Source organism: Hordeum vulgare, chromosome 4H (assembly GCF_904849725.1).
Source record: "Hordeum vulgare subsp. vulgare chromosome 4H, MorexV3_pseudomolecules_assembly, whole genome shotgun sequence".
NCBI classification, from domain to species: domain Eukaryota; kingdom Viridiplantae; phylum Streptophyta; class Magnoliopsida; order Poales; family Poaceae; genus Hordeum; species Hordeum vulgare.
Window position 1 is genome coordinate 278,549,567 of NC_058521.1, and position 22,932 is coordinate 278,572,498.

The window sequence follows — 22,932 nt, forward strand, 5'->3', positions numbered from 1 at the left end:
CTGGTAGCTGTTGTTGTATGAGAACTCAGCAAACGACAGACACTCTTCCCATTTGGTCCCATGTGCCAGAGCACATGCGCGGAGCATATCTTTAAGTATCTGATTCACTCTCTCCGTTTGTCCGCCCGTTTGTGGGTGGAAGGCAGTGCTGAAAAAGAGCTTGGTTCCAAGAGCTTCTTGGAACTTCTTCCAGAATCTTGAGGTGAATTGCGTACCTCGGTCATATACAATCTCCTTGGGAACTCCGTGGAGACTCACTATACGATGGATATACACGCTAGCCAACTGGCTTCCATCATAAGTGGTGTTGACTGGAATGAAATGGGCCACCTTGGTTAGGTGGTCCCCAACGACCCATACGGAATTGTGCCATTTGCTTGATCTGGGCAAACGAGTGATGAAGTCTATGCCGACTTTGTCCCACTTCCATTCAGGCACTTGGAGAGGTTGTAGTAGTCGAGCAGGTCGTTGGTGTTCAGCGTTGACCCTTTGGCATACGTCACACTTGGCGATGTAAGATGCTATTTCCCTCTTCATGCTGTGTCACCAGAATCTTTCCCGGAGGTCTTGATACATCTTGGTGCCATCGGGGCGAATAGAGTAGGGTGTGTTATGGGCTTCCTGCAGGATCAAGTCCTTGTGTTCTGCCTTGTTCGGCACACATAAATGTTTCCCAAACCACACTACTCCTTGCTCATCCACCCAGAATTCTGGGGCCTTGCCTTCCTGGATCTTCTTCTTGATGCGTTCGATGCTCTTGTGCCCCTTTTGGGCTTCCTTGTTGTCGTGTGCCAGCGTGGGTTTGACCTTGATGTTAGCTAGGAATCCTGGTTCAACTAGCTCCAACTGTAGCTTTGCATCTCTTCATACAAGGCGGGTAGCCTTTCCTTGAGCATGACGTTCAAGGTGATGTCCTTCCTGCTTAAGGCATCGGCCACCACATTGGCCTTACCAGGGTGGTATTGAATGCTGAGGTTGTAGTCTTTGATTAACTCCAACCATCTCCGCTGCCTCATATTCAATTCGCTTTGAGTAAAGATATACTTCATACTTTTGTGGTCAGTGTATATTTCACATCACTTCCCCAGAAGGTAATGTCGCCATGTCTTCAGGGCATGCACTATTGCTGCCAACTCGAGATCATGGGTGGCATAGTTTTCCTCATGCGGGCGCAGTTGCCGTGACAGATATGCCACGACTCTGCCGTCTTGCATTAGGACTCCACCGAGCCCGGTTCTAGAGGCATCACAATATATCACAAACTCCTTGCTGATATATGGAGTAGCCAATACCGGTGCGGTAGTCAATCTCTTCTTCAACTCCTGGAAGCTTGCTTCACACTCCAGCGTCCATTCAAACTTCTTGCCTTTCTTCAAGAGCTGAGTCATTGGTCGAGCGATGCGGGAGAATCCTTCCACGAACTTGCGGTAGTATCCCGTGAGTCCAAGGAAGCTTCTAACTTCCTTCACATCGATTGGCGACTCCCAGTTGGTTACCGTGGTAATCTTGGAAGGATCAACCGCCAATCCATTTGCCGTCATGTATTACCCAAAAATCCAACTTCGTGCAGCCAGAATTGGTATTTGCTGAATTTGGCATAAAGTTGGTGCTCTCGAAGATTCTCCAACACGAACCTCAAGTGTTGCTGATGCTCTTCTTTGGACTTGGAGAAGATTAATATGTCATCGATGAAAATGACAAACTTATTCAGGTATTCCATGAAGACCTTGTTCATCAGGTACATGAAGTATGTTGGGGCATTAGTCAACCCAAATGACATGACAGTGCACTCGTATAGACCGTACCGGGTCATGAATGCAGTCTTAGGTATGTCTCCAGGTCGGATCTTCAGTTGGTAGTATCCATATCATAGATCGATCTTGGAAAATACCTTAGCTCCATTTAACTGGTCAAACAAGTCTTCAATCTTGGGGAGTGGGTACTTGTTCTTGATCGTGACTTCACTGAGAGAACGGTAATCGACGCAGAGTTTGATAGTCCCATCCTTCTTAGACACGAACAGAACAGGTGATCCCCAAGGTGATGCACTCAGACGAGTGAATCCTTTCCTAAGTTGCTCATCCAGCTGCTTCTTCAGCTGTGATAGGTCTTCGGATCCTATCCTATAAGGCTTCTTATAGATAGGCCTTGACCCTGGCATGAGCTCAATGATGAACTCGATGTCTCGGTCAGGAGGCATCCCTGGCAGCTCATCAGGAAAGACGTGCGGGTATTCAGAGACTATCGACACTCGATCGAGCTCTTCCCCCCGATAGGCAATTTATTTGCGGGACTTGAGTGGATGTCAGCTCAGGGACATACTTGACTTTGACCCCTTGGTATCTTGTCATGGTAATAGTCCTGTTGGCACAGTCTAAGATGCTCTGGTCCTTGGCCAACCAATCCATCCCAAGGATCACTTCTAAGCCTTGTGAATTAATGATGATGAGATCTGCTGAGAAGCTTATCCTATTAATATTGATCTCGACTCCTATATATCCTAGGTTGGTCCTTAGCACTGCTCCCGGGATATGTACTACCATTTGCATGTTAAGTAGGGTAGGATTCAAACCACATTTTCCCGCAAACTTCTAAGTAACAAAAGAATGTGAAGCACCACAATCAAACAATACTGTTGCTGGGGTGGAGTTGAAGAGGAACGTACCCAGAATGCAGTCCGGGTCTTCCTTTGCTTCTTCTGCGGAGATGTGATTAATACGTCCCCTGCTGTGGTACTGCTGATTACGAGGAGCTTGGTTCCTGCCCGACGCCCCTTGACCTTGTCCCTGATTTGGCGCATTGGGGCGCGGTTGGAGCATTGCCTGGAATAGTGCCCAGCTTGTCCACATCCAAAATAGGTAACTTGTCCTGGGATGTTGGTCTTGACTCCACTGTTATTCGGCGGGTTGATTGCTGGCTTGGTGTTGACTTGCTGCTCAGGCTGGTAGTTCTGGCGGAATGTTGGTGCCTTGTACTATTGTTGCTGATAATTGGGTCTTGCTGGGGCTGACTGCCATGGACGTGGTTTCGGGTTACTGGGTCCTCCACGACCCATTAACTTGCGCTTACGGGTGTCGTCCATTGCACGACGCTTATCCTCCAACATGTGGGCCTTGTTAACCAGATCACACAAGGTCGGCATTTACAAACAACGAGTTGATACTGGAGTGACTGCTGCAGTCCTTCCATAAAGCGTTCCACTTTTGCGGCCTCAGTGTTGACGTCTTTTGGTGAATATATTGACAGGAGGTTAAAAATTTGCAGATACTCCTTGACAGTTCCATTGCCTTGCCTCAAAGCTCAGAATTCTCGCTTCTTAATGGTCATCATTCCACGAGGAATGTGAGCGGCGCGGAATCCTTCTTTGAATACTACCCAAGTGATAGCTTGCCCTTCTCGCATGATCTAGAACCCGTCCCACCAAGCTCTGGCCGTGCCTCTGAGATAGTGAGAAGCATAAAGGAGTTCCTCGCGATCATCGGTGCACTTGACCAACACGAGGAGGTCTCTGGTAGTACGGATCCAGTCATCTGCATCCAATGGTTCAGTTGTCTCCGTGAATATAGGAGGCGTAGTCCGCATAAACTCAGACAGAGTAGAGCGACCGTTGCCATTTCCGTTTTGCGGAGGATTGTTCACCAAGACTTGAGCTAGCTGCTAGATGGCGACATTGTTGGCTTGACGTTCCTCTCAGAGAGCTTGGAGGAACTGAGCCACAGTCAGGATCTCTGGAGGAGGCGGTGGCGGAGAAATATCACCTTGCTGCTGCTCGTGGTGATCTCCAGCTTGAGCGTTCCCACCGGTTCCCTGCTGCTGGCCAGAGGTGGGAGAACGGGGTTGCCGAAGGTGCTGGTGTGGGTTGAAATCACCATCCTATTAGGGGAGTAGATAGGTCAACATGCTGAATTGGTTGGGAATCATAAGGGATGATGCTCTAAATAAGGGGGTTTGGCACTATGCTAGTGTGAGAGTTTTAAACAAAAGGTTTTTGGAAAATCTAATGCATTGGATTAAAACAAGTGATGTAGTCGCTTACAAGCTGCCTAAGGTAGAAATGCGGCTTGCATCATACAACACTCATGGTTCACATGAACCGATACACGGACTCAACTACGCTTGGGGAAGACTTCTAATTGCCTAAGTCGCATTTCTAAGTGGCGCACTGCTCGGTCTCGTAGGCAAGCTCTGCAGGGTCTTCGTCTTCATCTTCATCGGTACCTTCCTCCTCCATAGGTGTAGGAGATGGAAGTGGTCCATCACAGTGCCTCTTAGTCGGTGAAGCGGTAAGGATCTTAGTGTACTCTTCCACGGTCATACGACGACTCTGAATAGGAGTGGCCCGGAGCGATGGTATTCCTCCTCGGAAGGCAATGGCTGACTGCCCTCCGGGTGCTCCTTCCTTCTTAACCTTGCGGGTCTTCATCTTTTCCAGGCAAAGTAGGTCCTTGACTTGGTGTAGCTATTGGTGAAGCATCATCGACTCCTTGATTAGAAAGTGAGTCAAGGTGTCTGCGGAGAGGCTGGAGTAGGTCTGAAACCTGAGTGGCGTTCCGTCCTTCGAAGACAGGTTGAGTGTCCAACTCCCGTTAATTCCGTCCTTAATAGAAGGCAAGTGACGAGTAGCTGGCTCGTTAGCCATCTCGGGAAGGATGTCGCGGAGACGCACGAGCGCCTCTCGTGCGGTTGTCTCCACTGCCAACATCAGATTCTCCATCTGTGGTCCTTCCAAAAACCAACTAGTTGGGGAGTCGCTAGCCTTCACTATCACGTCCACGTGATATTTTTTGGTGTCGGCGTTGACCCAGTGCTCGTGGTAGAGAAAAATGGACATGCGTCGTACTTGACACTTCGCAAGGCTATCTCCCAAAAGTAGGGGAAATCATGTCTCCAGAAGCATCTCAGGTACGATGACCATTTACAAGGATGTAGGAGAAGGTTATATTTTTTTGGTGGGTACAGAATATTTCAAGTGTAATGGATGAGTGCACTACTCGTTTCGCCTATCGTCCATGCTACCTAAGGCTTCCTACAGTTAGGATGGCTCTGATACCAGCTCTGTGGGGACCCCCACTTACGAGTCGAGATCGCCGAATGTACATGCTCAGTGATCCCAGAGATCAATGCTCAGCGAACACACAAATGCTGAATAATAAGAGTCTTGCATCCAACGTACCGAAATATTACAACACATGACCAATAAGGCCAAGTTCACAAGGTAGGGCCTATAAGGCCAAATCACACTGACACAACTAGTAGAGGAATTCTTGGGGCTAAGCGGGTGCTCATGCCATCAGCCTACACCAATAGGCATTCTGACTCGGAAGCATCCTAGTTCGTAGGGCCGTCTCCGATGACGTACTCTTCTCCAAACTCCGGTCCTTCCATGTCTGGTCAATAATATAACCAGTGGCAAGCCAATGAGTACTTTGAATGTACTCGCAAACAGCCCATGATATGTATAATGCATTTGGTAGGATAACATGTAATATGCAGTATTGATGGATAGAAGCTTAACTGTAAATAAACATGATCATGGATATGCAACATAAACTAGATGGTATTTAGAAGAAGAGGCTACAGATATCAACATATCTGTCAAGGGCTAACCACTCGAGGTTCACCCGATATGCCAAGTCACCAAACTTGGCCATATCAATTCTTTCTCAGATAACACCTCTAAACACAAACACACTTGGTTTATGCGAAAACGACTAGACGTAGTTTAAGTAGCACCACCCAATTCTCCTTGACCTTGGACACGACTTTTCGAATAGTTTTACACTCTTGAGAGGTTGTACGTAGTACACGCAAGATCCGGGAAACTTCCGTGTCATCCCCGACTCGCGGTATATAACATACCCGAGTTAAGTACCCGATCAATGCCTTTCCCCCGACGATACTAGACAAAGAGATCCACTCGATTGGTACCCAGCCCACATGATGTACGTCTTACGAGCACCGTCTCTGTACAGTATCATCCATGTGGGGACCAACGGTGTGCCCGGAACACTTCAAAATGGCATAGTCGCCCTACCTAGCATGACCCCATCACGAGAGTGACCACACATCACTCCCGCCACTAGTAATGTGGCTCTATGCTAGCGCCGACCAGAGTAATCAACAAGGCCCCGTCCCATAAAGGGGTAACGTGGTCGCACATGTAAGGTTGGGATGGTCGACACATCATAAATCTATTCCCATTTCCGAAACCACTCACACCAAAATACCCGGTGCACCACTTCTCCAAAAGTGGTCACCTAACTCATCATCAGCCTCGGGCATTAGTGGCACCCGACTGGGTTTTCATAAACCTTTGATTTTTACCATCGTCATGCTCATGCTTCTACTATGCTTAGCTCTACTTGTCAACATGATCAAATGGAATGGGAGTATTTGCTCTATTAGCATGCAATATAGTAATAGCTTAGACATGATCAAAGGGCTGCTTGCCTTGATCAGCTAAGTAATGGGGTCTTCGAGGTCTTTAAGCCCAACTCCTTCGTGAAACGTGGTTTCAATCGTCGTAATAAATAAAGGAGTAATAAGTAGCTCACTCAAAAACAGACCACGAACTCACTTTAAAAATGTTGCTAAATTCTGAAAAATCCATATTGTTATTTTAAAAATATTTATCTCTGGTATTAGTGAAAGGATTATTTTCAAAATCACTTTAAGTGAAGAAAAACTATTCCAAATAGCGTTTTTATTATTACAAAACGTAAGGTTGTTTCAAAAATTTGTACAAAGGTTTTGTTAAATACTACTCATTTTCAGAAGAATTATGGTGGAAGAATAATAAAAATACATTGAATAATTATTTTATAAAAATCTTTTTAAAACCAGAATAACAGAAAAATAAAAGAGGTTGGGGCTTAGGCCTCGCTCGGCCTGAGGCTTGGGCCGTCCCACTTAGCGAGCGAGCGAGCCAGCCCAGGCGCGCGCGCGACCAGGTTCAAACCTGATGCGCGGGCTCGTGTGGTCAGTGGCAGAGAGGAGAGAGGGGGAGAGAGAAGAGCCACCGACAGGTGAGCCCCACATGTCGAGGTCGTGTTCCACCTCAGGACAGAGAGGAGGAGAGGCACGCCGGCGAGGCTAGCGACGTCCTCGAGCCCAACCGAAGGATGAAATAGAACCAACTCACGTTGCCTACCTCCTGGTGGTCGAGGGGTCGACGGGGAGGCCCTGGTTCACCGGCGACAAGGTGGCTACGGCGGAGCTGTTTCGGGAGGATGATGAACTGGGTGCTACGGGCATGGGATTAGCTCAGGGAAGTGATGGGGAAGCTCCCTGAGGTTGCTAGGATCATGGAGGAGGTGAAAGGAGCGTCGGAGCTGGCCCGTAGCCCGAGATCGACAAAGCACCGAAGCGGCGGGGCCTCGGTCGATCTCGAGCACACGAGCTCGTTGTGCTCAAATGGAGAGGACAGGGCTAGAATGTAGGCACTGGAGAGGTGCTATGGAGGTGCTGGAGCGAGGGGGAGGGCCAATTTATAGGCTCCCGATGGTGCATCGAGCCGGTGGCGCTAGTGGTTTCACCGCTGCTCGCGGCAGGGGCAGTGAGTGCTCGGGGTCGAAACCACGGTATGCAGACGTGGTTTAGGACCTGCGGTATCCACTGAGAGGGAGAGAGAGCGAGGAGGAGCATGCACGCGTGGCCATGGTCTTCTGGTTGGATCTGGCGCGCATGGGCAAGCGTCCCTCGGGTCAATAGAGTGAGGGAGGAGGGGCCCTGGGGCTGCCCTGATACAAAGAGATGGTCGGGGACTCGAATGGGCATCAGGGGGGGCGAACCGGCCGGGGCTAGCAACCTTTGCTTTGGGTGTGCCCAACAGCGTGCCCGGAGCGCAGTTTTGGCATGCCACGGCATGCTGGCGCGCTCTGGGGCGCTTTGGCCGTGTGTGTGGTGTCGTGGGGCTTGGACTGAAGATGCCTAGCCGTTTGGGAGCCGACAGACTCACTGCTGGCCATGGTGAGAGAGGAAAGAAGAGGTGCCAGCATGGGCGCAGAACTTAGAATGAGGATTTTGGGGCCTTCTGCTTGGATTCAAAGAGGGGCCACTCTCCAGCAGTTGGGGAGTGGTGCTGGCTGCTTGGTCAAAGAGTTTGGAGGGAAGAGCTTTGGTGTGGAGTGGGGTAGGGACTGGTTTGCTAATATGGCAGAAGGTGTTCGACAGGTGTTTGGGATAGCAACACCTTACCACTGGCGATGAGAGTTAACAAGATTAACTTTGATGCAGAAATAAGATACTCCACAAAATTTGAGCTCCATTGTACAATTTTGGCAATGCAAAGTTGAAATCACCCCCCAAATGGCAGATCTGCCCTTTCAAAGGGAATGTGGGTAGATTACCTCCTACAAATCTCATTTTTGGTAGAGACTCCTCATTTGGGGTGTTGAACACTCCTGCAAAGTTTCAACCCATTTGGCTAAACTTTGTAATGTAGAGATGTTTCAACTTGGTTCTGGACAGAGAGGGTTTTTGGATTATTTAGTGAATCAAATCACCTTGTAATGAGGTGAAACTTGGTGTGTCCACTAAATATAGCTTGGGAAGGTTGCTGGAATTTGATGGGATTTTATTGGAAATATTTCCCTTGGAAATATTCCAAAAGGTAAAAACAAACAAAATAGGTTTTCAAGGATTTTCTCAAATATTTTGAATATAAATTGGGGTTGAAAATTTTATGTATGGAAAATATATGTCCTCTCAGTATCTCTAAATTTTCTCAGTTTTTTCTAAGGCAGAAAAGGAATTTTCCGTATAGGAATTGCATTTCTGGCCTTAGAAATGGACATGCAAATAAAATATGAAAATAATTTATAAAATAATTATTTTATGGTTTTGGAGATTTAAAATAGTTTTAAAACCAGATCACGAACTTTGGGTAAGAGCACTCCCTTGCTATCAAGGACTTGTAGTGCAACCCAAGGCAGTGTTTTGAAATAGTGAGAAATAAGAAAAAGAACTTTGGGGATATTTATGTTATGAAAAATATGGTTTTTGATACTACTCAATCAAGCATACAAGCATACAATGACAACCATGGCACTCACAATATTGGTTTTTGAAAAGTTTTAATAAACTCAGATTTTGAAATTACACAGAAGTGAGGTGAAAACGGGGTGTGACAGGTAACCCTAGATGGAGGTGGGTGAATAGTATTTATACTTTTAGCCACTAAGGGGTAAGTGGAGAAGAGATACAAGGCCCAGGACCCGTGACTGTAGACAATTTCCAGACGTCTCAAGGACATCGGTCGTCCGGTGGCTCAGGAGGGTCCGGACGTCCGGAGCGTCTCGAATGTCCGGCGATTTGACTCGGACGGCGTTGCTTCAGTTTTCCGATGAAGCTCGGTCGTCCGTATGCTGGGAGGTGTCGGACGTCCGGACACTGTAGAGTGTCGGATGTCCAGAGGCTTCCGTTTCTCGAGTGATGTAGTCTTCCGCAGCTCCGCCTTCTTTCGTCTCCTCTTCCAAGCTTCCCTCACGGACGGTGTAGTCGTATGTAGGTGTTGGCACTCCTCCTCGTATTTAATTTAGCTTCGGCAATACCTATGAATGCACACAAGAGGAGCGTCAAGTAGTATACTATTCTCGAGGGGATCAAGTGAACACGTGTAAAGAAGAAGATTCACCTTTATATGTATGAAGTGGATGCAACACGTGTCACTTGGCAAAGGGACTCTTGCCATGGTGTTGTTTGTGGGATGCTCCTTATCGGTTTTTGTCTCAACGAATTACGTTATTGCATGTATACACTTCTTTTTTAATTGCGTTATGTAATATGCAACAAAAATGATCATGACCATGTTGTATACACTCATATTGCAGCAAACTTTGCCTTTATGTTGCAGCCATTATTTTGTTAACTTGTCTCAACGAATTAGATTGTTGCTTATATACCCTTAGTTTTTAATTGTTTTTTCTAATATGCAACAAAAAATAATTATGATCATGTTGAATACACTCATATTGCTGCGAGTTTGGTCTTTAAAAATATAAAAATATACTATGTTGCAAAGTTTGTTTAGTCAAGGAAAACCCTATTGGACGTTCGTTACATCGTAATGTCGGGGCTTCGCACATGATACGCGAGCGATCGTTTGGGGGTGGGCCAGCCCGTTTAATGTTCCAGCGTTCCCAGTTTTGCGAACCTTCTAGAGGTTCTGATCGGTTTTTTCTGGTTTTGGGAAATTTCTAGAAGGTTTCGAAAGTGCGTTATATCGACTAGAGGGGGGGGGGTGAATAGTCAATTTTTCAAATTCATCACCGAGGTAATTCCTAGTGAGGAAAGTCCTCAGTCATGAACAAAGTACACCGGAATAAGTACTCAAACAGATATGCAAAAGAGGATATAGCTTAGTTCTGAGAGTGATGTGAAGTGTTCGGTTTGCACATGTCGCTTGAACAGGATAAGCAGGTGGTGAATAACTTAAGTGAAGAATTTGAGGTGAGGAATTCAGAGAAAGTCTTGAGTCAAATTCTTCAAATAGTACATATCAAAGTCATCAACATGCAATTGAGGAAACGAAAGAGTTGAAGAAATAGAATACGTAGCTTGATGAATACAATGGTTTGATGAACCAGTTCCAACTGTTGTGACAGTCGTACATCTAGTTTGGAGCGGCTTGGTATTCAAACCAAAGGACACACAGTCCCGTGACACACAGTCCCTACCGTAGTCTCCTTGAGCTAAGGACACACAATCCTCGCCCAACACTTGTGGTAAGTCTTCAGGCCAGACTTCCAAACCCTCACAAACTCGGTCACCCGGTGATCCACAATTAGCTGCTGGATGTTCTATCCATGATGCCTAACCATCTGGAGGATGCACAATCCTCAAAGGTAACAAGCGTCGGTTCCACACAAGAACAATCTCTTCAGATATGCTCAATCACTTTGGGTTTTTGGATTTGATTTGGGTGTTTGGTTTTTTCCTCACTTGATGATTTTTACTCAAAGTCCTTGAGGATTGGGTTGCTCTAAATGATAAGTGCCAGTTTATCTCAGAGCAGCCAACCAACTAGTGGTTGTGGGGGGCGGCTATTTACAGCCTTAGAGCATCCCGACATGATATGACATTAATGCCCCCAACAGTATGACCGTTGTATGGATAAGATTGGGGACATGTGGCGCGTGGAGCAACAACAGTCGAATCTTTCAACTTTGAAAGTCCTCATGCCTCTCATGTTCCTCACTAATAGGCAGGTCATACTGGCGAAATCCTAACTCCTCAGTTAGTACAATTTCTTCAGCAACCAGAAGCATTTGTCTGTGTCACTAAAGACTTCGACTAAGTTGTGAGAGATTTTCAAAGGCTTCACTCGAAGGATTTGGTACGTGTAGGATTTGAGTTGAGCATTATGAGGAAATCTTTCCTCAGTATTACCTCGACCCCCTTAAACAGTGTGGTGTTCCTATGACTCAAGAAAGAAGAAAATGAAACACACAGAGTAAATCTTCAACCTTCAAAGTCTTCAGAGCATTTCTTTTAGGATACACCAAATTACTCATTTCCAAAGTCTTCATGAGGAATAGCAATTTCTTCGCTATCAAAGTCTTCAAGGAATGACTAAAGTCTTCACACGAAGACATACAATTTTAGGGGTCGACATTCTTCGAATAACTCAAACTCCTCTACGGCTTATAGAGCCTGTGTACACTTACAAACTATCAGTCTCTTAACCTATAAGTCCTCAATCCACCAAAATCACTAAGGGGCACTAGATGGACTTACAATCTCCCCCTTTTTGGCGGTGTATGAAAAATAGGTTAAGTTTTCAACAGGGATAAAAATATGAAGTGTAAGTACAAAGTTTGAGGAATTTGACTTCAAGATATAGATAAACTCCCCCTGAAGATGTGCATATTTGAGGAATTTGCTTTGGACTGCAAATGCACATTGATGATTTATACCATGGAGATCTCGCCCTATATCTTGTAATGCATACATGCATTTAACATATAGTATGATGAATTTGAAATGCATGATGAAAAATGGTGTCTAACGAATTAGAGAATGCATGCATTTAATCAACTTGAGGAATAAGCATGCGAGGAAAAATGTTCAAAAGTGTCAATCCACCACCGGGCTTAAGTTATAACTCATTACAGAAAAAACTTCAGAAGAACAAGAGTAACTTAATCAAAGTTTATAATAGCCCATAAATTAAACCTGCTTGAAGACTAACTCAGATCCCCCTTGTCATCAAGTGACGAAAAGGGTCAAAAACCGAGGACTAACACCCCTGGAGAATTTCATCTTGTTGATGGAGGAGGAGCGCTAGCATTCTTCAGGTCAATCTGCCTGGTTGGACAAACAGTCGTGTCATCAAGATCTTCATTGTCATCAACAAAGCGTAATGAGGAAAATGAACTATCCACCAAGTCAGGAACTAGGATCTTCTTGAATTTCTTCTTTGGTGGTCATGACCAGTCGAAGTCTTGAGTGAACTCCATTTCCTTTAGTTCCTCAGGAGTTGTGAGGTGTGATAGTATGGCCCCGGTGCGATCAAATACTTCATGAAGATAGCAGTGGTTTTTCTTCACATCATTCTGAGTTGTGTTGAGGGTTTTCACAATGGAGATAAACTGACACTTAAGCCACCTATGGTTTCGATGAACTTTCGGATGAAGACTGAGGAGAAGTTCTCGGTCAGTCATCACCCGTGGGATAGTTGGGCTTGAAGCTTTTGCCTTACCATCAGACTCTTGTGATGAAGTTTCATCACTGGTGGAATATGATGCAGCCTAACGAAATTGACCATCCAGCGGCTGAGTTCCTTCATCTATCACTAATTTTCCCTTGCCTTCAGTCAGTTCAAAAGATTTCTTGAGGAATTCAAGGGGAGGCAAGTAGCTGAGGTGATTCGGATAATCAGCCTGATAGGGTATTGAAGATCTGGTACTGACGAATCTCATGATCCATGGCGCATATATCTTCCTCTCAAATGGTGACAAAGCATTTGTGGCCAATGTATTGAGGAAGAAATCTTGAAGATTCATTTGGATTCCATGAATGATGTTAAAGAGCATGTTCTTCATGATCCCCACAACATCTTCTTCAGAGTCATGACCTTTGGTAGGAGTGAAGGTTTGGGCCAAGTTCTTGTAGACTGTCCTGGGCACATATTTCAATTTCTTCACCAGGAATTGAGTCCTTGGAGGCTTGATAGGAGCTAAAGTCTTCATGAGTACTTCCATCAGATGATTGGGCAACTCTTTTTCATCATATAGACACCTTGCTCCTTTTGAAGGAATTTGGATTGGTAGAGCTCGAAGCAATTCAGTGGCTGGAGCAGTAAAATGAGTATTGTCGGTCGTTCAGTGCAAGACCCAAGAGTTGATGTTTTTGTGGTCACTAGATATATTCGTAGTGGCAACAATTGAAGAATAATCTCTTCATTCCAGTAACAGAGATCAGTGCAGAACTGAAGTGACCCTGCATCATGAAGAACATTCAGTGCTCGTGTGAAGCATGGAATGTTTTCCATATCTCCATGAAGAATATGGCGAAGGTGGAAGATCTTGTTCTTGTCAATAAGCACCGCACTGTAGTAGTTGAGTTGCGTGCTTGTCCAAAATCTCTTGTGCCTAATGCCAAGTTTTTCATATGGATTTGCACCAACGAAGAAATGATGCTCATCATAGAACATTGCCTTCTGAAACTTCGGCCTTTTGGAGTAAGCTGACGAGGCTTTGGTTGAAGATTCAGCTGAAGATTTTCATTAGCCTGAGGAATTTTAGCCACCACAATAGTTGTGTGAGGATTTGCAACAAGTAGTTCATCAGCATTTTCTTCATCTTGTGCAGGTGCAGTTTCTTCAGGCACATGTTCTTTAGTATGAGGAATATGCTAACCCAATGTATCAGTTTCTGGCGTAGCAGTTTCGTCAATATTTTCAGTTTCATCAGCTGATGTAGCTGATTCTTGTTCTAGGACAGACTTCACCGGAGAGTTCTTTTCCTCTGATCCAGTCTGAACTTTAGTGGCTCCAGGGGACTCATGTATTTGAGGAAATGGAGTGGCCAATGGCGAATTTGGATGAGCCTTTTCCCAATAGTCATCATGTATCACTGGTGTGTTGTAGCCAATGTCCACATCTTCATCCTATTCTTTAGTAGTTATCTCTGTGTTATGAGGAGGAATTGAGGCTTGAGGAATTTGATCACCTTCAGTTTTCTCATCAATAGGTGTGGAAGCAGCAGAGCGATTTTCTTCCATTTCTTCATCCCCTTCTTGGATGACATGCTCCTCACCAAAGGGCACCATCATATAGGCAGGTGCAACATTGAGAGGGGTTGCATCAATTGGAGGAGTTGAAGAAGTTGTCAAAGTCCTCAAGCGTTCTGTCTCTCAGGACTCTGAAGCTATTGATGTTTCACTCTTCTTGCCTTCTTATTCAGCCACTTTGGTTTTCTTCACTTATGGTGCAGAAGGAAGAGTGATCTTCTTCATTGTGAAGACTTTGGTGAAGAAGCATTTTCTTTAGCCATAGCATATTCATTAGCTGGCCTGGAAGGTTCATCAGTAGCAAGTTTATTAGGAGATTCATCAGCGAGTTGTACAGTGTAGCTCGCCTAAGGAATGGATGGTTGCGTTGGGGCTGAAACCCTATTGTTCTACTGAGCTACGGCTTCGATAGCAGCCTTGCCGAATCCCACTTTGGATCCTTTCCTTTTAGCATGATAGCTTGTCAATTTCTCACTAAGGGTTTTGATCTTAGCTTTAGTGGAGACAAGTTGCTCTCGCGTCCAGGTCAAAAGATTTTGCTGCAAGTACTTCTCCTTTTGGACCTTTGCTTTTTGAGCTTGTTTGGCTTGCTCAGCCTTCCATTTTTCTTCACTGATGAATGTGGCAACCATGTGACTAGGTCCAGGTGGAATCTTCAAATCATTAATGGGTGTGCTCGATGCTTTGTACCAAATATCGATGAAGTCCAGTACCACCTTCGAATCAAGTGCGACGGGAATGGTGGTACCTTTTGTCTGTGCGACTCTTTCTTGTTTGTGTCCGAGGATGGCTTCATGTGTTTCATCATCATATTCATCATCATTCTCTGATGCATATGGAACATTGAGGGTAACTCTGTTTAGGCTTGGCCTTGTTCCTCTCCTAGCAGTCATCTTTTTCATTAGTATGCTGCTATGGCAACAAAAGTCCTTCCCCGGGAGTGGTGCCAGAGATCCTTCTGTCGTCTCTTGAGCTTGCGTTGGTTTTTCCCTTGAAGAGGAAAGGGTGATGCAGCACGGGAGCAATAAGTATTTCCCTCAGTTTGAGAAGCAAGGTATCAATCTAGTAGGAGAATCTCGTCAAGTCCAGAGTACCTGTGCAAACACAAAAGAGCTTACACCCAACGCTTTAAAGGGGTTGTCAATCCCTTCAAGATTGATTGCAAAGTGAGATCTGAAGGCGTAAAGTGCAACGAAGTAAAAAGTGTAAGGCTGAAAATATGGTGTGGAGTAGACCCAGGGGCCATAGTGTTCACTAGAGGCTTCACTCAAAATAGCAAATATCACGGTGGGTGAACAAATTACAGTCGAGCAATTGATAGAACCGCACAAAGTCATGACGATATCTAAGGCAATGATCATACATATAGGCATCACGTCCGAGACAAGTAGACCGATATACTTTCTGCATCTATTAGTATTACTCCACACATCGACCGCTATCCAGCATGCATCTAGTGTATTGAGTTCATGACGAATATAGTAATGCCTTAAGCAAGATGACATGATGTAGAGGGATAAACTCAAACCAATGATGGAAACCCCATCTTTTTACCCTTGATGGCAACAACACGATGCGTGCCTCGCTACCCCTTCTGTCACTGGGTGATGTTACCGCACGGTATGAACCCAAAACCAAGCACTTCTCCCATTGCAAGAATCATAGATCAAGTTGGCCAAAAAAACCCACAACTCGAAGAGAATTACAAGGATATGAAATCATGTATAAGAGAGATCAGAAGAAACTCAAATAAGATTCATAGATAATCTGAATATAAATCCACAATTCATCGGATCTCAACAAACACACCGCAAAAGAAAATTACATCGGATAGATCTCCATGAAGATCATGGAGAACTTTGTATTGAAGATCCAAGAGAGAGAAGAAGCCATCTAGATACTAGGTATGGACCCGTAGGTCTATGGTGAACTACTCACGCATCATCGGAGAGGTCATGGTGTTGATGAATAAGCCCTCCGTGTCCGAATCCCCCCTCCGACAGGGCACCAGAACGTGCCCCAGATGGGATCTTGCGGATACAGAAGCTTGCGGCGGTGGAAAAGTACTTTCGGTGATCTCCTCATTTTTTATGGAATTTTATGGAATATATAGGCGCAAAACCTAGGGCAAAGGAGCCTCAGGGAGCCCACAAGCCAGGGTGCCGCAGGCCCCCCTGGCTGCGCCATGAGGGCTTGTGGGGGTCCCTGGTGGCCCCCTGCCCTGATTCTTCGGCTTCCCGGTCTTTTTCTATTCCAAAAAAAATCTTTTTGGTAGTTTCATTCCGTTTGGACTACGTTCAAAATCCTCCTCCTAAAGGGGTAAAAAACATGGAAAAAATAGGAACTGGCTCTTGGCACGGAGTTAATAAGTTAGTCACAAAAATATATAAAAGGCATGCAAAACATCCAAAGTTTGACAAGATAATAGCATGAAACCATCTAAAATTATAGATACGTTGGAGACGTATCAAGCATCCCCAAGCTTAACTCCCGCTCGTCCTCGAGTAGGGAAGTGATAAAGACTGAATTTTTGATGTGGAATGCTACCTAGCATAGTTGTCCTTTGTAACTTTGTCGGGACCCCGATCCTAAGCCATAGGAATCCAGCCTGTAACACATCGCATCTCTTTGCGGTCTCACGCATGGTTAACCCCACGGTTGCAGCCTTACCTTAGCCGGGACCGTTTGCGCCTTTTGACTCACGTATGCAATTGTGTCGCTAGCAATCCAATGACAAAGAACCCGGATCGACATGTCTAGTCATAAACCAAACACTACTAGGAAAAGGGCTATAGATGAAATAGATACTAATGGCGCACCACACAAGCCGTGCGCCACTACTATATAGTAATGGCGCACCATGTGAGGTGTGCCATTAGTGTGGTGGATACTAATGGCGCACCACACTCACAGTGCGCCACTACTAATTTTTTTTTTTTTTTTTTGCAAAACTACTAATGGCGCACCAGCCCCTGGTGCGCCATTAGTAACCTGGTTACTAATGGCACATATGTTAGTAGTGCGCCACTACTTTAAATTTATTTTTGGTTTTTTTTGCAAACTACTAATGGCGCACAAAAGCAAGTGCGCCATTAGTAACCAGTGTTACTAATGGCGCATCTATTGGTGGTGCGCCACTACTTTTTTTTACAGAACTACTAATGGCGCACCAGAGGAGGTGCGCCATTAGTAACCAGGGTTACTAATGGCGTATATGTAGGTGGTGCGCCATTGGTAACCTGGGACCAGCTAGATATTTTGGACAGCCACCTACCACACTAACTTTCCCCACTTTCATTCTCTCCACCTCCTCCTCCAAGCTTGTCTCGGGTGCCTCCTCCCCCTCACCTCATTTGCATCATAGATTCACCCAAATTAAGTGGTTAAATTACCTTTTTTCGATAGGTAAGTAAGGGGAAAGCTTTTATGTTGTAGATCTACTTTTTTCTCCCTCCAACAACGTGCACATGCACTTTTTATGGCCTAGCTAGATCTACGTATGTTTGTTGTGTTGCATATGTTTGTGGTGTTGCATATATGTTTGTGTTTGCAGGTACCGGTATTTGAAATGCGATAGTTTCCTGAAAAGGACGTGGATGTCGCCTAGAGGGGGGGGTGAATAGGCGCTTAAAAATAGTTAAGGTTTAGGCTTGAACAAATGAGGAATAAAACTAATGTTTAATATGTCAAGCACAAAACCTACAAACAACTTGGCTCACCTATGTGCACCAACAACTTATGCTAAGCAAGATAAACAACTAAGTGATAGCAAGATATATTACAATAAACAATATGTCTATCACAAAGTAAAGTGCATAAGTAAAGGGTTCGGGTAACAGATAACCGAGGCACGGGGAGACGATGATGTATCCCGAAGTTCACACCCTTGCGGATGCTAATCTCCATTAGAGCGGTGTGGAGGCACAATGCTCCCCAAGATGCCACTAAGGCCACCGTAATCTCCTCACGCCCTCGCACAATGCAAGATGGCGTGATTCCACTAAGGGACCCTTGAGGGCGGTCACCGAACCCGTACAAATGGCAACCCTTGGGGGCGGTCACCGAACCCGTACAAATGGCAACCCTTGGGGGCGGTCACCGAACCCGTACAAATGGCAACCCTTGGGGGCGGTCACCGAACCCGTACACGTGGCAACCTTGGGGGCGGTTACCGGTACCCGTACAAATTGCTCGGGGCAATCTCCACAACCTAGTTGGAGATCCCGATGCTTCCCGGAGCTTCACACCACAATGATTGAGCTTCGAGACACCACCAAGCTTCTAGGACGCCAAAGCATCCACGAAGAACAATATCAAGGCTAGTAAGCTTCTCAACTTCTCACTTCCATGTATCACCGTGGAGAACTCAAACCAATGCAACTAATGCAATGGCATGAACACACGAAGTGGTCAAGTCCCTCACACTCAAATCCCTCCACAACAACAAAAGCAATGGAGAGATACGAGAGGAAGAACAAGGAGCTCACAAAGAACTCCAAGATCAAGATCCAAGGGGTTCCCCTCACATAGAGGAGAAAGTGATTGGTGGAGATGTGGATCTAGATCTCCTCTCTCTTTTCCCTCAAGAACAAGCAAGAATCATTGGAGGGATTGAGAGTAATCAAGCTCTAAGAATGTCAACAATGGAGGTAGAACAAGAGCTCAACGGATGGATTGGACCAAGGGGGAAGAAGACCCCCTTTATATAGTGGGGGAAGGAATCAGACCGTTACCCCCACTTTCTGCCCGAGATCCAGCGGTACTACCGCTGGCTGCAGCGGTACTACCGCTCGCACTCCAGCGGTACTACCGCCAGCTAGCGGTACTACCGCTGGCTGCAGCGGTACTACCGCTGGCACTCCAGCGGTACTACCGCTGGCCCGTGGTAGTGCAACGGCACTACCATTGCCAAGAAAGTCTTCGCAAAAAGGTCCGTCCACGAACAACCGCTAGGCAGGCGGTACTAAGCTCCTGGAGCGGTACTACCACTGACCAGGGGCGGTACTACCGCAAGCCAGCGGTACTACCGCTAGGGCCAGCGGTACTACCGCCAACTCTAGCGGTACTACCGCTAGGTCCAGGGGTACTACCGCTCGCCACTGAAACAGCCATAACTTTCGCATACGAGCTCCGAATCGAGCAAACCCAAGCTTGTTGGAAATATTAAGACCATGCGGGTATGAATATGCCAAAGATATAGAGATGTGAGATCTCTATGAATGAAGAACCGGCAAAAACTCCAACATCGAAAACATCATAGTAGATGCATATGGACTCCGTTTTCGATGAAGTCGAGCTTGTCACGAAGATGACCATAAGCTCTAAAACTCACAAAGAGAAACACCAAACAAGAACCAAGAAGTATGATGCAAGGATGCAAATGGTTTGAGCTCTCAATGAATGATACGATCAAGCTACTCACTTGAGAGCCCCACTTGATAGAACAGCAATCTATCCTAACCAGAAAACCTATCAAGGGCAAACCTATACCTTGCACCTCGCCCTCTTGAGATAGATGATGATGATCTTGGCTTCCTCAAGATGGACCACCTTTCTTGATTGTGTTGGCTTGATGAAGACTAGTTGATTGCTCCCCCATACTCACTATGAGTGAGCCACTCTTCAGCATATCTTCACAAGTCCATTGCCACCACAATGGACGGCAAGCTTCAAGCATGCTATCTTCGTGCTGATCCACTTGAACTTGCACATCGCAATCTTGATGACGATCACAACTTGACGTCATACTCCATGGGTTGTATGAGATCTTCCCTTTGACGCAAGCCCATGGAAACACACCTAACCCCCACATAGAACTCTCACGAAGACCATGGGTTAGTACACAAACACGTAATGGACAATGCTTACCATACCATGGGATCACTTGATCCCTCTCAGTACATCTTGTACGCTTTATGTGTTGATCATCTTGGTTTACTCTTTGTCTGAGATCTTGATCAACCATTGATGATGATCACAACTTGACGTCATACTCCATGGGTTGTATGAGATCTTCCCTTTGACGCAAGCCCATGTAAACACACCTAACCCCCACATAGAACTCTCACGAAGACCATGGGTTAGTACACAAACACGTAATGGACAATGCTTACCATACCATGGGATCACTTGATCCCTCTCGGTACATCTTGTACGCTTTGTGTGTTGATCATCTTGATTTACTCTTTGTTTGAGATCTTGATCAACCATGTGTCTCTCTGACCATTCTTTGGATAATACCTTGAATACCATCTTGGTCATCATGTAAACTCCTTGAACCCAACAGATGGACTTCAAGAAGTGCCTATGGACAAATCCATACCATGGGATCACTTGATCCCTCTCGGTACATCTTGTACGCTTTGTGTGTTGATCATCTTGGTTTACTCTTTGTCTGAGATCTTGATCAACCATGTGTCTCTATGACCATTCTTTGGATAATACCTTGAATACCATCTTGGTCATCATATAAACCCCTTGAACCCAACAGATGGACTTCAAGAAGTGCCTCAAATCCTATAAATGTAACTTAAGGCAACCATTAGTCCATAGGAATTGTCATCAAGTACCAAAACCACATATGGAGATATATGCTCCAACATTGCCAATATTTTCCCGGAATGTTGATTCATTTCTGTTTCGGCGAGAATTTGGCACTATGCATTCTTTTTTGTCCTATTTTTAGGCAAAGTCATGCCAATTTTTTTTGGTTCTAAAATATCGTTTTTCTCTACCCCGCAGGCGACCATGGTCCGCACGATGACCGAAGGCATCGTGAATAGGTTTTTGAGCTCCGCGAAGGCCGAGATGCTTCAAAAGAACGAGACGGAGATAAGATGTCTGTGTCGAAGATGCAAGCTGAAGAGCCTTATGCACCCGGATTCCGTGAAGGTGCGGGACCACCTGCTCTTGCGTGGTTTCATGGATGGCTATCGGTGGCAAGGTGATGAAGATGATTATGAAGTCGTCCATGGGGGCTTGGAAAGATATGAGGAAGGGCATGAGCAAGACAACCACGACGAGGGCGGGCGAGAAGACGTAGAATCTCCAGGACATAGTCATCATGTAGAAGATGTCGTACATGATGACGAGGAAGATGCCGGAGCAGACGAAGGGCATGATCATGAAGATGAAGATGCCGGAGCAGACGATGGACCATCATGACGGATCATATTCAAGAGCTGCTTCTCAAGCAGACGGATAACGCAAGAGCTGCCGCCCGAGAGAAAGCCAAGCTGGATCAACTGGAGATAGACGCGGTTACTCCATTGTATGAAGGATGCAGGGCCGAGGATACCCGCCTGAGAGTAACGCTCATGGCTCTGGAAATGAAGGTAAAACACAAAATGACCGACGCATGCTTCGACGAGAACATGTCATTCTGGCACGAACGTCTTCCCAAGGGGAACAAGTGCCCGACCAGTTTCGAGGAGGCGAAGAAAATCGTGTGTCCTTTGGACGAGAAGAACAATTGCATCATTTATCGGGACAAGCACGTGGAGTCTACCATATGTCCGGTGTGCGGCGTCAGTCGATACAAGAAGAGGAAGATAGCTCCTCGAAAAGTGGTGTGGTACTTTCCGATCACTCCTCGTCTGCAACGGTATTTCGCGGACCCTAAGGTAGCAAAGCTCCTGCGTTGGCACGCGGATAGGGAGGAGAAAAAGCGAGAAGATGACGGAAATGATCCGGAGATAATTAAAAAAGACAAGATGCTGAGTCACCCTAAGGATGCGAGCCAGTGGCAAGCGTTGAACTACGAATACCCAGAATTTGGCGACGATCCAAGGAACATCATGCTGGGCGCGAGCACCGATGGAGTCAATCCGTATGGCAGCCAGAGAAGCACACATAGCACCTGGCCTGTGTTTGTGTGGATGTACAACCTTCCCCCCTGGTTGTGCATGAAGAGGAAGTACATTCACATGAGTATGCTAATTGAACGGCCCAAACAACCAGGGAACGACATCAATCTATATCCGGGACATCAATCTATATCCGGCCCAAACAACCAGGGAGCTAGACACGTTGTGGAAAACGCCAGCCAATATGTGGGACGCCGCAGAGAAAGAATATTTCCCTATGAGAGCCGCACTGCTCACGACGGTGCACGACTATCTCGGTTACGGATAAGTCGCGGGGACGGTGGTCCACGGATTTTCTGGATGCGTCAGGTGCATGGATGACACAATGTATCGCCAGCTAGATAGAGATCCCGGGTCTTCAAAAACCGTGTTCATGGGACATCGAAGGTGGCTTCGCGACGATGACACATGGAGAAAACGCAAGGATCTGTTCGATGGTGAAACCGAACCCCGAAGACGCCCCCTTATGAGGAGCGGCGAGGAAATATACGAGCTGTTGAAAAATTGGAAAGAGTGCCCACCGCCGGGAAAGGCGCCAGAGCCGGGAAAGAAGCGCAAAGCGCCAGAGCCGCTGCTGAAGGTATGGAAAACGAGGTCTGTTTTCTGGGACTTGCCGTACTGGAAGATCCTCCGTGTGCCTCACAGCCTTGATGGCATGCATATCTCGAAGAACGTGTGCGAGAGTCTGCTTGGTACCCTGCTCAACATGCCAGAGAGGACCAAAGATGGACCGAAAGCAAGGGCAGACTTCAAATCAATGGGCATCAGGGAGGAGCTTCACGCTAATAATGATGACGCAGATGAGGCGAAGCAGGACACGGAAAGTCGTCGCAAA